General features: G+C 49.7%; 1 long non-coding RNA gene across 1 annotated transcript; it reads left to right on the top strand.

Moving 5' to 3' along the window:
- Nucleotides 1-830: 830 nt before the first annotated feature.
- Nucleotides 831-9686, top strand: LOC119703572. Its single transcript, XR_005257663.1, has 3 exons — nt 831-965; nt 7434-7517; nt 8753-9686. It is a non-coding gene; the product is annotated as an uncharacterized LOC119703572 (long non-coding RNA).
- Nucleotides 9687-11663: the final 1977 nt, after the last annotated feature.

Genomic DNA, 11663 nt, shown 5'->3' with positions numbered 1-11663 from the left:
ACACCTTCCACTGTCCCAGATTGCTCCAGCCTGGCCTTGGGCACTGCCAGGGATCCAGGGGCAGCCACAGCTGCTCTGGCAATTCCAGCCCAGCCAGGAATTCCCAGTTCCCAATCTCCCATCCAGCCCTGCCCTCTGGCAGTGGGAGCCATTCCCTGGCTCCTGTCCCTCCAGGCCTTGTCCCCAGTCCCTCTCCAGCTCTTCTGGAGCCCCTCCAGGCCCTGCCGGGGGCTCTGAGCTCTGCCTGGAGCCTTCCCTTCTCCAGACACCATCCACAGTTCCATGTGCTGCTCTGGTCCAGCATCAGGATTTGGGAGACACCATGGGAAGAAAAGGAGATCTTTGGAGCAATTCTTTCTCTGCACTGGTTTTTCAGCACTTCGGGGATCCATCCCTTCAGTTTATGGTGTGTGATCAGCAGATTTAAGAAAGAGGCCACTGAGAACCCCAAATTAACACTATCATATAAATTATTTGGCACAAAAGGCTTCTTTCAGGGATCAAAACCTCTGCTGGGCAGCCAGATCCTCAGTGAGACATTCTTTTAATTGGTGACGTTCCTCAAGCTTCAGCAGCCGCTTCACAACCTGATTTGAGCCACCAGAAGCCAAAACCACCCGTCAGCCTCCTCACACCCTTGGAAGTGAAGGAACAGCCACTCCTGTGGGAATATCCTGGCAATATCCTGCAATCTCCCAGCTCAATCCACTCCAGCTAATAATAACTGGCCTCGCTTCCCCTCCAGCAAGCGTGGCTGGAAGGAGTAACCTCTCCAAGCTTTAAATAACTCCTGGATTCCCCCCCCGGACCTGTGCTCCAGCTGGGAGCAGCTTTCCTGTTTGTTTGTTTGTTCCTTTTTCCTCGCCATGATTGCAGAGAGGAAGGAATCTGGCTCCTACCTCCCTGAAGACCTCGGGCTTGGAGAGCAATTACTCAGCACTGCAGGCTCTGGTGGAGAATTAAAGGTCAGGGCACTTTTACTGGGGGTTTTTATTCTGGGCTTGCACGAGGTCACAGCTGATGATAAGCACATGTTCAAATCCACGTTTCCAAAGCAGTTCACAGTCCTGGAAGTGGCTGTGAAAATCCAACAAGAGCGTTTTTTAACCCTCTCTTTTCTCCTGATTTTAGGGAGGAAAAAGCCTTTGGAGCCAATCTCCAATGAGACAGAGGGAGGGTGGTGGTGGGACCTCTCCCTCAGGGGTTGTGCTTTTGGGGTTTTTAACAAAAACTACCCCGAGCTGCCTCTCTCCTGGAGGTGTTGGCTCCTTTGGGACTCTTGGGGAATTCAATGTGTTCCTCAGCTGTTTCTGAAAAGCAGCTCTGGCCTTGGCTTGGCACAGGCTGGAATTGCAGAGGCTGGAGCCTCCAGCTGGAAGGATGGCTTGGAGGAAAACTCCAGCCACCAATTATCCCAGGGGCATTCCCATCCTGACCATCCTGGGGCATTCCCTGCCTGGAGCAGGATCCCACCTGTCCTCATCCCACCATGCCCAAGGTCAGCTGAGGTTTTCCCAGCCACCACACGCCAGGATCTTGCTGGGGGTGGAATTCCTGGCTCCGTGGAGCTGGAAATGAGCTGATGGAGGAGGGCTGGCAGCGGGCTGGGGCAGCTCCTGCCTCTCCTGACCCTGGAATGCTGCACTCCCAATGCTGATGGATGGCCTCGCCTGACGGAGCCGGGGCCTGAGCTCGGCCAGATGTGAGATTAATTTATTGCACCTGTCCAAACAGAAAATATTCCTATTTTCTTGAGTTCCAGTGCCACGCTCAGGTGACCTTGGCCCAGCCTGGTGGGTCTGTCCCCCCCTGGGGTGAGGGGACACCAAGCATCACTCACAATCCAAAGATGAAGCAAGGCAGAAAATCCAGGTCCTTGGAGCAGGAGGCTGAGCTGGGATGTGAAGGGGGAAAAAAAAATCCAAGCTCTGCTTCAGCTGCATGAGGAGCAGCAGCAGAACAGTTTGTGTTTTAATTAATAAGGCAATAATTTGGCATGGAGCATCTCAATGCGGCTGATCGCACACTGCAGCATCGCATCCTGCGGCACGAGAGCAGCAGGGAAAGCTTCCAGCAGCACAGCCCAGGGCAGGAGGGATCTGCAGCCACCAGCAAGTGCTGGGCCAAAGCTGAGACTTCAAACTCCCAGCGAGTTCAGTGGGAATTCTGCCTGATTAAAGCTTGAGCCGCAGTCCAGGAATTTCTGTCTCTGCCGCAATCCAGCCAGGCTTTGCGCAGGAGCTTGGGAGCAATCTGTTCCCCTTGATGGAGGCTTTTCTTGGAGAGAATTCAACTTTATTCCATTAGAAAGGGGTTTAGTCTTCCCTTTTTATGGTGGTGGGAAAGAAAAACCACTGGGTTGTCCCTGAGCTGGGACAGCTCAGATCTCACTTGGTTTTAACCTTCTCTCCTGAAGGGAAAAGCTGCTAAAGGACTTTAGACTTGAGAAAGGACTTTAGACTTGAGAAAGGACTTTAGACTTGAGAAAGGACTTTAGGCTCGAGAAAGGAACATTAGAAATTGTTGTTCCCTATAATGAGGGCCAAAGGATCTCAGGGAAGTGAAATAGGATCAAAGTTAGGTGGGCACCTTCCTTTTGCCGGGTCAAGAAATTGGATAATTCAGCTGGAATTTCAAAGGGAAGAGCAATTGGAGGAAGATGAACTTCTGACCCTGTAATTACAAATCAGAGCTTGGCAGAAGGTGGGTGGCATCCTGCCCAAAATGACATGACAGAAATAAGAATCAAAAGGGCTAAAAGCCACAGAACATGGGCTGAAATAGCTCAGTCTTGGGGAATTACAAAAAAATAAGGAAGAATTTCATTAGGGGAGATAAGGAGAATCATAAGGAAAAGTGAAAACCCCCTGCCAGTAGAAGGGAAACAAGATCTTGGTGATAGCTGAGGGGATTTCTCCTGGGGTGTTGCAGGCAGTGCCACATCCACACCTTTTTTGGGGCACTTTCGGAGCTGGAGACTCCCTGTGCCAAAGCAAAGAAATTTTTCCTGACTTCAAGGAAAATGTGGGAATGGGAGGAAAATGACAACAGACATGATGTCCTAATATTGTCAGTGTACTGGTTTGGATGGTGGGGTCAGGGCAGGTTCTTTTGGGTGGATTTTGGGGGTGCAGACACCTGCAAGCTCCCCTCATCCCTGGGGTGATCCCACCCTCTGTCACCAGCTGCTTTTCCAGCAGGAAAACCAGAAGCTGGAAGGAAAAAAACTGTCTCAGCCCCTAAAGCAAAGGCCCTGCCTTTGTCACCAGCTCTCCTTGCACAAAGCTCACTTTATTTTCTCCCCAGCATTCAGGTCTCTGTCTAAAGAAAACACAGAAAACATTCAGAGACATTTTTTTCCCTCTGCTTTGTTTATCAGCAAGATTAAGATTCCTGGCTGTGGAAGAAAGGAATATCTCCATTTATTTGTTTCAGGGCATGTGGAGTGCATTTGTTTCCTAGGATGCAAATTCATTGTTCCTGCTCTGAATGAAAGCCCCAGTGCCAAGAGCTGCCGTCGGATTGGGATCTCTTGGCACTGTTTTTGCTGGAACTCCACGCACAGAGCAGGGATTTGAGTCCTCCCAATATTCTGCCACTGGAAAAGCTTTCCCAGTTTAATTCTTAAACTTTCTTTCAGATGATTTCCCCTTTGCTCAAGTCCCACCGTGCCTCGGGGTGGGATTTTGGGATGTGGATCACGCCGCCAGCCCTGGGGTGCTGCACCAGCTGCCTGCACCACCAAAAAGGGCGAAATTGGGCGTTCAAATGCGATTGGCTGCACTTCCCAATCCCACTTTTTGTTTATTTCTCTCCCTCACCGTTTTTTAAAATTAAGATTTACACACACATCCCAAAGTGCAGCTGCAGCTCCAGGTGCTACCAGGAAAAGCTGCAGTGTGAAATTCCACGGGACGAACCCCCCGAGCTCCCAGTGTGTCCCCAGGGTGGGCAGAGCTCTGTCCCCAGCCCGGCTCAGGGGCTGCCACCTCCCATTAACTGCAGCAGGGGATGGCACGTTGTGACATGGCTGTGCCTGACATGCCATGTCACCCTGCGAGATAATGACTTGGAAATTTGTGCTAATAATTGTTTTGACTGTTCCCCCAGAATGAGTGGGTTTGGTTTGGTTTTCTTTTTTTCCTTTTTTTTTTTTTTTCAGCAGAATGTCTTGCTCTTAAAATGATTTTATTAGGGAATTGTTGCTATTTTTTCACACACACACACAAAAAAAAAAATAGTTGTGCCAGCTGGAGGTTGGGAGTTGGGATTGACATCCCTGCAGCCCTTCAGGATGGTTCTCCAGGGAAGATTTCACACCAATTCTAACTCCTTGTAACCAAATCCTGCTGCCCAGAGACCGTCACCTTCCTCAGGACCACGACTCTGATGCCTTCACCACTGAGTAAAGGAATTTGATCATAAATATCCATGGCAGGATCCATGTCCCGAGAGGAACAGCAGAGATGGGAAGGGGCTGGAGCACCAGGATCAGCTGAGGGAGCTGGGAAGGGCTCAGCGTGGAGAAAGGAGGATCCAGAAGGGAAAAGCTCTGCAGCAGGACCTTCCTCAAACTCCACTCACTTTTTTTTCCCCTCACATTTTCTCCCATTTTTTGATGTTCCCCTCACGGCAGGAGAGACCCTGAAGGGAGCAGGGCTGGGAAGGGGCTGGGGAATCCCTGAGGGAGCTGGGAAGGGGCTGGGGAATTCCTGAGGGAGCTGGGAAGGGGCTCAGCGTGGAGCAAAGGAGGATCCAGAAGGGAAAAGCTCTGCAGCAGAGCCCTCCACAAAGTTCCTGCACTTTTTTTTCCCCCTCACGTTTTCTCCCACTTTTTGATTTTCCCCTCAGAGCAGGGGAGGCTCTGAGGGGCTGGGGCAGCATGTTCAGGGAAGGGTATGGAGCTGGGAAGGGGCTGCAGAATCCCTGAGGGAGCTGGGAAGGGGCTCAGCCTGGAGCAAAGGAGGATCCCCAGGGATCTTTTCCCTCTCTGGAATTCCCTGCCAGGAGGGCACAGCCGGGGGGATTTGGGATCATCCCAGGGAACAGGGACAGGAGCAGAGGGAACGGCCTCAGGCTGGCCCAGGGCAGCTCAGGGTGGATTTGGGGGCAATTCCCCCATGGAAAGCACTCTCCAGCCCTGCCCAGCAGCCAGGCCAGTGGGGAGGTCCCGGATATTTTGAGCAAGAAGTGCCAGGTTTGTAGTGAGAATATTTGGCTGCGTTTTCTGCAGGGGCCTGGGCCTGGGCTGAGCATTTGGGGCTGGGAACCCTCCTTGTCCTCCTGCACTGCTGCTCCCGGGGGATTCCGAGGGTTTTCCAGCCATCCAAACCCCCTCATGTGGGCAGCCCTCACCCTAAAAATCAGCAAATCTGGGATCACATCCCAGTTTGGCCAGGCTTTCCCAGCAGGACAGGATCTTTCCCCAGGCCCACAAGAAGACCCCTCCCTTACAGAATCACAGAATCCTTTAGGATGGAAAAGACCTTTAAGATTTGGGTTTGGGAAAGAAAAAAAAAACCTAAAAAAAAAAATTCGGAAAAAATCGAATTACTTGGAAAAATTACAGCAAAGTAAGTTGAAGGGTTTGGTTTCCTCCCCAGCAAAATCCAGCAGGAATTTCTGGCCACACTCTGCCTCACAGAGCTGCAGCAGCACCTAAATATCTGGAGGTTCTCCTTCTTTGGGGGACAACACTCCAGAGCTTTAGCGTCATGTTTCCCAGAAAAATCAATCCTCTCCTCCCAACTCCCCCCCCAGTTTATATTAAAAAACCCCCTCAGTTTATATTAAAGAAATAAATTGATTTAGCAGCATTGAAGCCCATTTCAATTTGACTTGTGAATTTAGTTCTGTGTAGACATTTATATTATTAAATAGGGTGCAAAGCCTTAATTAAATAAACTTTAGTTCTTGCTGCAGGATTTTATCAGGGAAACCCAAACAATCCCTTCTGACATCATTTACCTTCTCCCTCTTTCTTTCCCCTTTTCCTTGTCAAAATATTCATCCCAACTGGCACGTTCTCCCCAAGTATTTAGATTTTTGCAGACATTTTTACAACCTATTTGCATTTTTGTGGAAAAACTCTCCCATCTGTTTATTTCACTCTTGCAACTGGCTGGGATGACTGGAATTGGAGAGATCAGGGAAGAGCCGACGGTGCCAGGAAAGACCCTGGAGTGGCTTTCCCTGGGCTCAGTCCTGGTGTTTTCCCCTCAGACACACTTTCTTATCTGCTTGGAGATCCTGCCCTTGAAAACAAATTATCCAAGACCTATTCCATAGGTTTCAGCAGGTAAAATTTGGAAAATTCCCTGCAAAACCCCAAACAAAACCCTTGCTGACAAAAGTGCTGTCAGAATCTGAGCTGCAGATGCAGCCCGAGGTGAACAGCACATTTTGCAGGAATATTGTGAATATTTTCATATCATATGGGCTGCTCTGACAAGCAGAGAGACTGTTTTCCCTTTTAAATGAAATAATAAATGAAATGAGAAAAGCAGGGCTGCAGGAGGATGGGTTTAGGTGGGACAGTGGGAAGGAATTCCTGGCTGGGAGTGGGGTGAGGCCCTGGCACAGGGTGCCCAGAGCAGCTGTGGCTGCCCCTGGATCCCTGGAAGTGACCAAGGACAGGCTGGAGCACCCTGGGACAGTGGAAAGTGTCCCTGCCCACGGTATGGTATGAACTGGATCAGCTTTAGGATCCTTTCCCGCCCAAACCAGTTTGGGATTCTCTGATCCAGCATCCCAATCCCTGCCTGTGACTGCTTCAGGCTCTGTGCCCGCTGCTGGTTCCTTAAAGATAAACCCCATGAGGTTATTCCCCCCTTTTTCTGTAATTTATTTAGTGCCAAGCAGGGGGAATTCAGTCCCTGGAGTGCACCTGGTGTCACTTTTATGCATAAATTCCATACTATTTAAATTGGATGTGGCACTTGGTGACACAGCTTAGTGGTGGCCTTGGCGGTGCCGGGGAAGAAGTTGGACTTGATAATCTTGGGGATCTTTTCCAACCTAAACAATTCCCCAGTTCTAAATTCCTTCTCTGGGCAGCTCCCCGGGTGAATGGAGCATTGCTGGAATTGCTGGATGCTGCTAGTGTTCCACAGCCAGCTCTTGGAATTAATTCACTGTTGGAGGGCGGATCGTGCCCAGAACAGGGAAATTCCACAGTAATTAATGCAATAATATCAAAAATAAAGAGTGTGAGGCTTGTACACACAGCTGATACTGAAAGTGGGGTCCCTCCCAATCCTGCATCAGGTTCCAGTGGGATGGGCTGGGCTGGACAAGCAGAGCCCCTGGGGAGCCCAAACTTCCTCCCTCTTGCTCTGAGCCCTCAGGACAATTGTGAGTCAATAACCTTTTCCTGAAACCACTTTATTCTCAACCTTTATTTTTTTCCTGTGGCATTGTTCCTTCTTTCCCAGGGGAAATGTCCAAGCCCTTATTGCTCGTCAGGAGGTCACTGGGAACGATGTTATCACTCCATGGGGTCCCAGCACTGGCTGCAGGTGAGCACAGCACATCTGGAGCACTTTAACATCTGCATCCAGACCCCTTGTGGGGCAGAGAAAAGGAAAAGCACCAAAAAGCCACTTGCAAGAGCTAATCCAGGAAAAAACGTGGTAAAACAAGGTTTTTACAAGAGCATGGAGTGGCAGGACAAGTGGGATGGATTCGCACTGACAGGGCAGGGTTAGATTTGTGATTAGGAGGGAATTCCTGGCTGTGAGGGAGCCCAGAGCAGCTGTGGCTGCCCCTGGATCCCTGGCAGTGTCCAAGGCCAGGTTGGAGCACCCTGGGATTGTGGAAGGTGTCCTGCCCATAGCAAGAGTGGAATGAGAGGAGCTTTAGGGTCCATTCCAACCCAAACCAGTCTGAAATTCCATGATCTCTCTTCCCTGGGCTTTGCAGAGCTCTTGGACAAACACTGTGGTGTGGTCCAGACCTGCTGCTGGCTGGGGAGAAGATTTCACAGTCACAGGACCTTAAAATCCTTTAGGTTGGAAAGGACTTTAAAGCCATCATGTCCAGTTGCTAAGATATTATTTACAAATCTGTTTTCTTCACCTCAGTTTCTCCACTGCAGAGAAAAGCTGATGTTTATTACTAAAACATTTAATCCAGCACTGTCACAGTTTGTTCCCAGTTATCTTTTCACGAGGTTATTCCTATATCCATGGGTTCTTCCCTACCATTTGCTCCCCTTCCACATCCACAGAATGGGAAGTGCTGTTAGCCCATCCCAATTTAATTTTTTGGGCATTCACAGGGGCTACAACCACTGTTTTCCACCTTTGTCTCATGGCTGAATTCCCCGTGAACATCTCAGCCCTCACCAACTTGCCCCCAGCCTGGGTTCCATTTTAAACATGGAGATTTTGATTCTCCGTGAGATTCTGAGCACCCCCAGGCCTGGGGGTCGTGCTGGAAAAGGCCCCTCATGGCTCAGGAGACTCCTGGGATCACCCTGGGGAGTGGCAGACTCTGTCCTCAGTGCCACCCTCAGAGAGGACAGCTCTGCAGCCTGTGACCCCTCTCCATGGGATGTCCCATGCCCAGGGAGCTCCTGGGATCCATGGGAAAGGATCCAGCCCTCAGTGATGCAGTTTCTGTAGATCCAGGCTTTGACCGGAGGTGGACACAGGGATTTGGTGTTCCCCACTGCCCACATCCCAAACCTGCCCGGCAGGAGCTCATCCCACATGGATGCAGAACGTGCCTCGCTCTCATTCTGGTGCCACAGGTGATATTTGATGGGAAAATTTGAGCTTGGAAGCACAAGAGCTGTTGGAATCCCGCCCTTTTTCATGGATAGAGCTGCACAGCTCGGACAGCCGTATCCCGCTGCTCCCAGTTTGCCTCCCAGATCTTCTCCTATGTGCTGGAACAACCTGCAAGAGCCTCAAGCCCTCCTTCCCTTCCATGTGTGACCAGTGGCATGGTGACAGCCAGCAGATAAAGAGCACAGCCCAAACCCTTGGGAAAGGCAGCGCCACTCCCGCTGGGAATCCTTCAATCCATGGGTTTGTCTCTAGGAGAGCCCAGAGGCCTGGGGGCTGTTTGGAAAAGAGAATCCGAAACTCATCCTATCAAACCAAACTGGCAGGAAAGGATCCATTTTGGCTTGCCCCTCATTCCATGGATGTGGAGAAATCCACACGCATCCCATTTACGGCTTCGAGGAAATTTCTCCTGGCCCGACCCATGTGGCACATATGGAATCCATTTTCCCTCACACCTGGCCACATATATTTGTTATGAAAGGTTCATGACTCCACGGGCTGTGTGACCTGTTCCCAGGGTGATTGGAGTTAAATGTGTTTCCTGCTCTCCCAAATTCCATATAAACCGAATAAACCAATCCATAGATCCCCGGTGTAATATCCTGAGCCTACAAACACACGCAGGCAATAAGTCAGGGAGGAGGGAAAAATCCACTTGCTGCTTCCCATTAGTGAGCAGCTGTGAGGGGAAGGGAAGGAGGGCAGGAAAAGCCCTGGAAATTCAGGGAACAACAGGAATTTTGTTGTTCTCGAGCCCTAAAACCAGTTTCAAGCCCAACATCTGATCTTGGAGCTGGTGCTCCATGTGGAAAAGGTGATTCTGGAGCCTCAGGGAATGGGAATAATGCTCCATGCATTGGGGTGTTCAGGCATCATTTCATTGCACTTGTAATAGATAAAGGAAACTTCTAAAAAAATATAAAGAGGGAATTTTTCCATGGGCAGGGGGGACAGGACAAGGGGGAACGGTTTAAAACAGAATGAGAGGAGATTTAGGATAGAAATTGGGAATGAATTGTTCCCTGTGAGGCTGGGGAGACACAGACACATCCCTGGAAGAGTCCAAGGACAGGTTGGAGAAAACTGGGAAGGTGTTGGGGATGGAACCAGATGAGTTTTAAATCCCTTCCAACCCAAACCAGTCTGGAATTCCACAATTCCGTGATTCTCTGACTATCACAGCAGTGCCACAGAGGGTCGGGAAGGGCTGTTGGATGCTCTGGATAATTCCTCCCCCATCCTGCATCCTCCAGCAGGGCACAGCCACACGCTGCATCCCCATGGCCCTGACCTTTCCAGAGAAGCCAAGTCAGCTCCTCTTAGGATCAGCAGCTGGCATTTATGGCCACGGTCTCCACATCCCATAAATGCAGCGCCCTGCTTGTCATCCCAGCCCACCACCCCGCTCCTGCTCTGCCCACCCCGATCGCACGGCACAAAAATCCACCCCAATAACAGCACAAAGAACTCACTTTAGGGAAGGAGGGCAGGAGAGGGATCAACCCCACACTTCCCAACCCACCCCTCCTTTCCCTGGGGAGAATTTTCCCTCAAGGAACCGAAGGAGAGGATGTGCAATGACTCCGTGCTGATGCAGCAGCACGAAATACCAAGTGAATCCCTTCCAAAAGAGTCGAGTTGGATGCCATTATTTCCTGTTGGTAGACAGAAGGAGAGTGGGAAAAACTCCTGTTTTGGGAGCCAAGCGCTGCTGAGGAGAGCGATTAGCAGATGGCGTGGAAATTAGCTCATTATTATTAATTTGCCAGGCCTTTCCCAGTTCCTGAATTGCCCTTTGGAAGTTGCGAAGCAGCGTGTGCATATGGACAAAAGGAGGCTGCTTTTGGCAGAGCAGCTAATTAAGAGCTGTGCCACCCACTCCCTGAATGGGAGCCCTTCCCACCTGCCCCATCCCGGATTTGGGATGAGCGGCGCCAGGATAATGCTCAATAGGGAACCCCCACGCCTGGTGCTTATTAATGTGCTGATGTTTTGTGCGAAGGAGTTAATGCTGCAAAAGGCCTTTTTTTTCTGTTTCTAAGGGGTTTTTGTGGAGGTGGTTACAGCGACTGTTTAACAGCACTGAATATATCTATTTATTGGGAAATTAATTTAGGGGAAAACATGCTTCAGCACACCAAAACCTCTTCTCCATCCTCTTTCAAACTGGGTTTTTTGCCTAGATTGTTGCACGTCCTTTTATTTCTTTCCAGGACAGCACTGCCCTGTGGAGCTGAGAGAAGAATTTGGGCTGGTAGCCCAAAATTAGCTCAAAAAGAAAGGAGCTCAAAGTCTGAATCTATAGTGGCTACACAGCCTCGAGTGGAGCTGCAGTGGGACTCTTCTCCCAGCTCCTTTGTCTAAAAGCTGCTGCAAATAATAATAATGAGAATGAGAATGAGAATGATTATGATAATTATGATAATGATGACAATGATGATGATAATAATAATAATAAATAATAATAATAAATAATTATGGAACGGTTTGGCTGGAAAGGGATCCTTAAGATCACCCAGTTCAAACCCCTTGGCATGGGCAGGGAAACCTTCCCCTATCCCATGCTGCTCCGTGACCCATCACCATCATCACTATCGTTTCCCACACTAATATAAAATATTATTGTTACAAATTATTCAATACAAATTATAAATTTGTAGATTTTAAAGGGACATCTAAAGGCTGGTTAGGACCACACAAAACCATCCCTTTAGATGCCTTTTTCCATCCTCTCCAGGATCTTTAAGCACTAAGAAAACCCCACTTGGAAATGAAGCCCTGCAGCCCCACTCAGGCCAATTAAAGCCAGCACGGAGGAGTTCCCACCCTCGGCTGCTTTCCAGCGGCAGGAAAGCTGGAATTGTCATCCTC

This window comes from Motacilla alba, chromosome 7 (assembly GCF_015832195.1).
Source record: "Motacilla alba alba isolate MOTALB_02 chromosome 7, Motacilla_alba_V1.0_pri, whole genome shotgun sequence".
NCBI classification, from domain to species: domain Eukaryota; kingdom Metazoa; phylum Chordata; class Aves; order Passeriformes; family Motacillidae; genus Motacilla; species Motacilla alba.
Note: the sequence above shows the minus strand (reverse complement) of the source record. Positions and strands in the feature narration are given on the sequence as shown.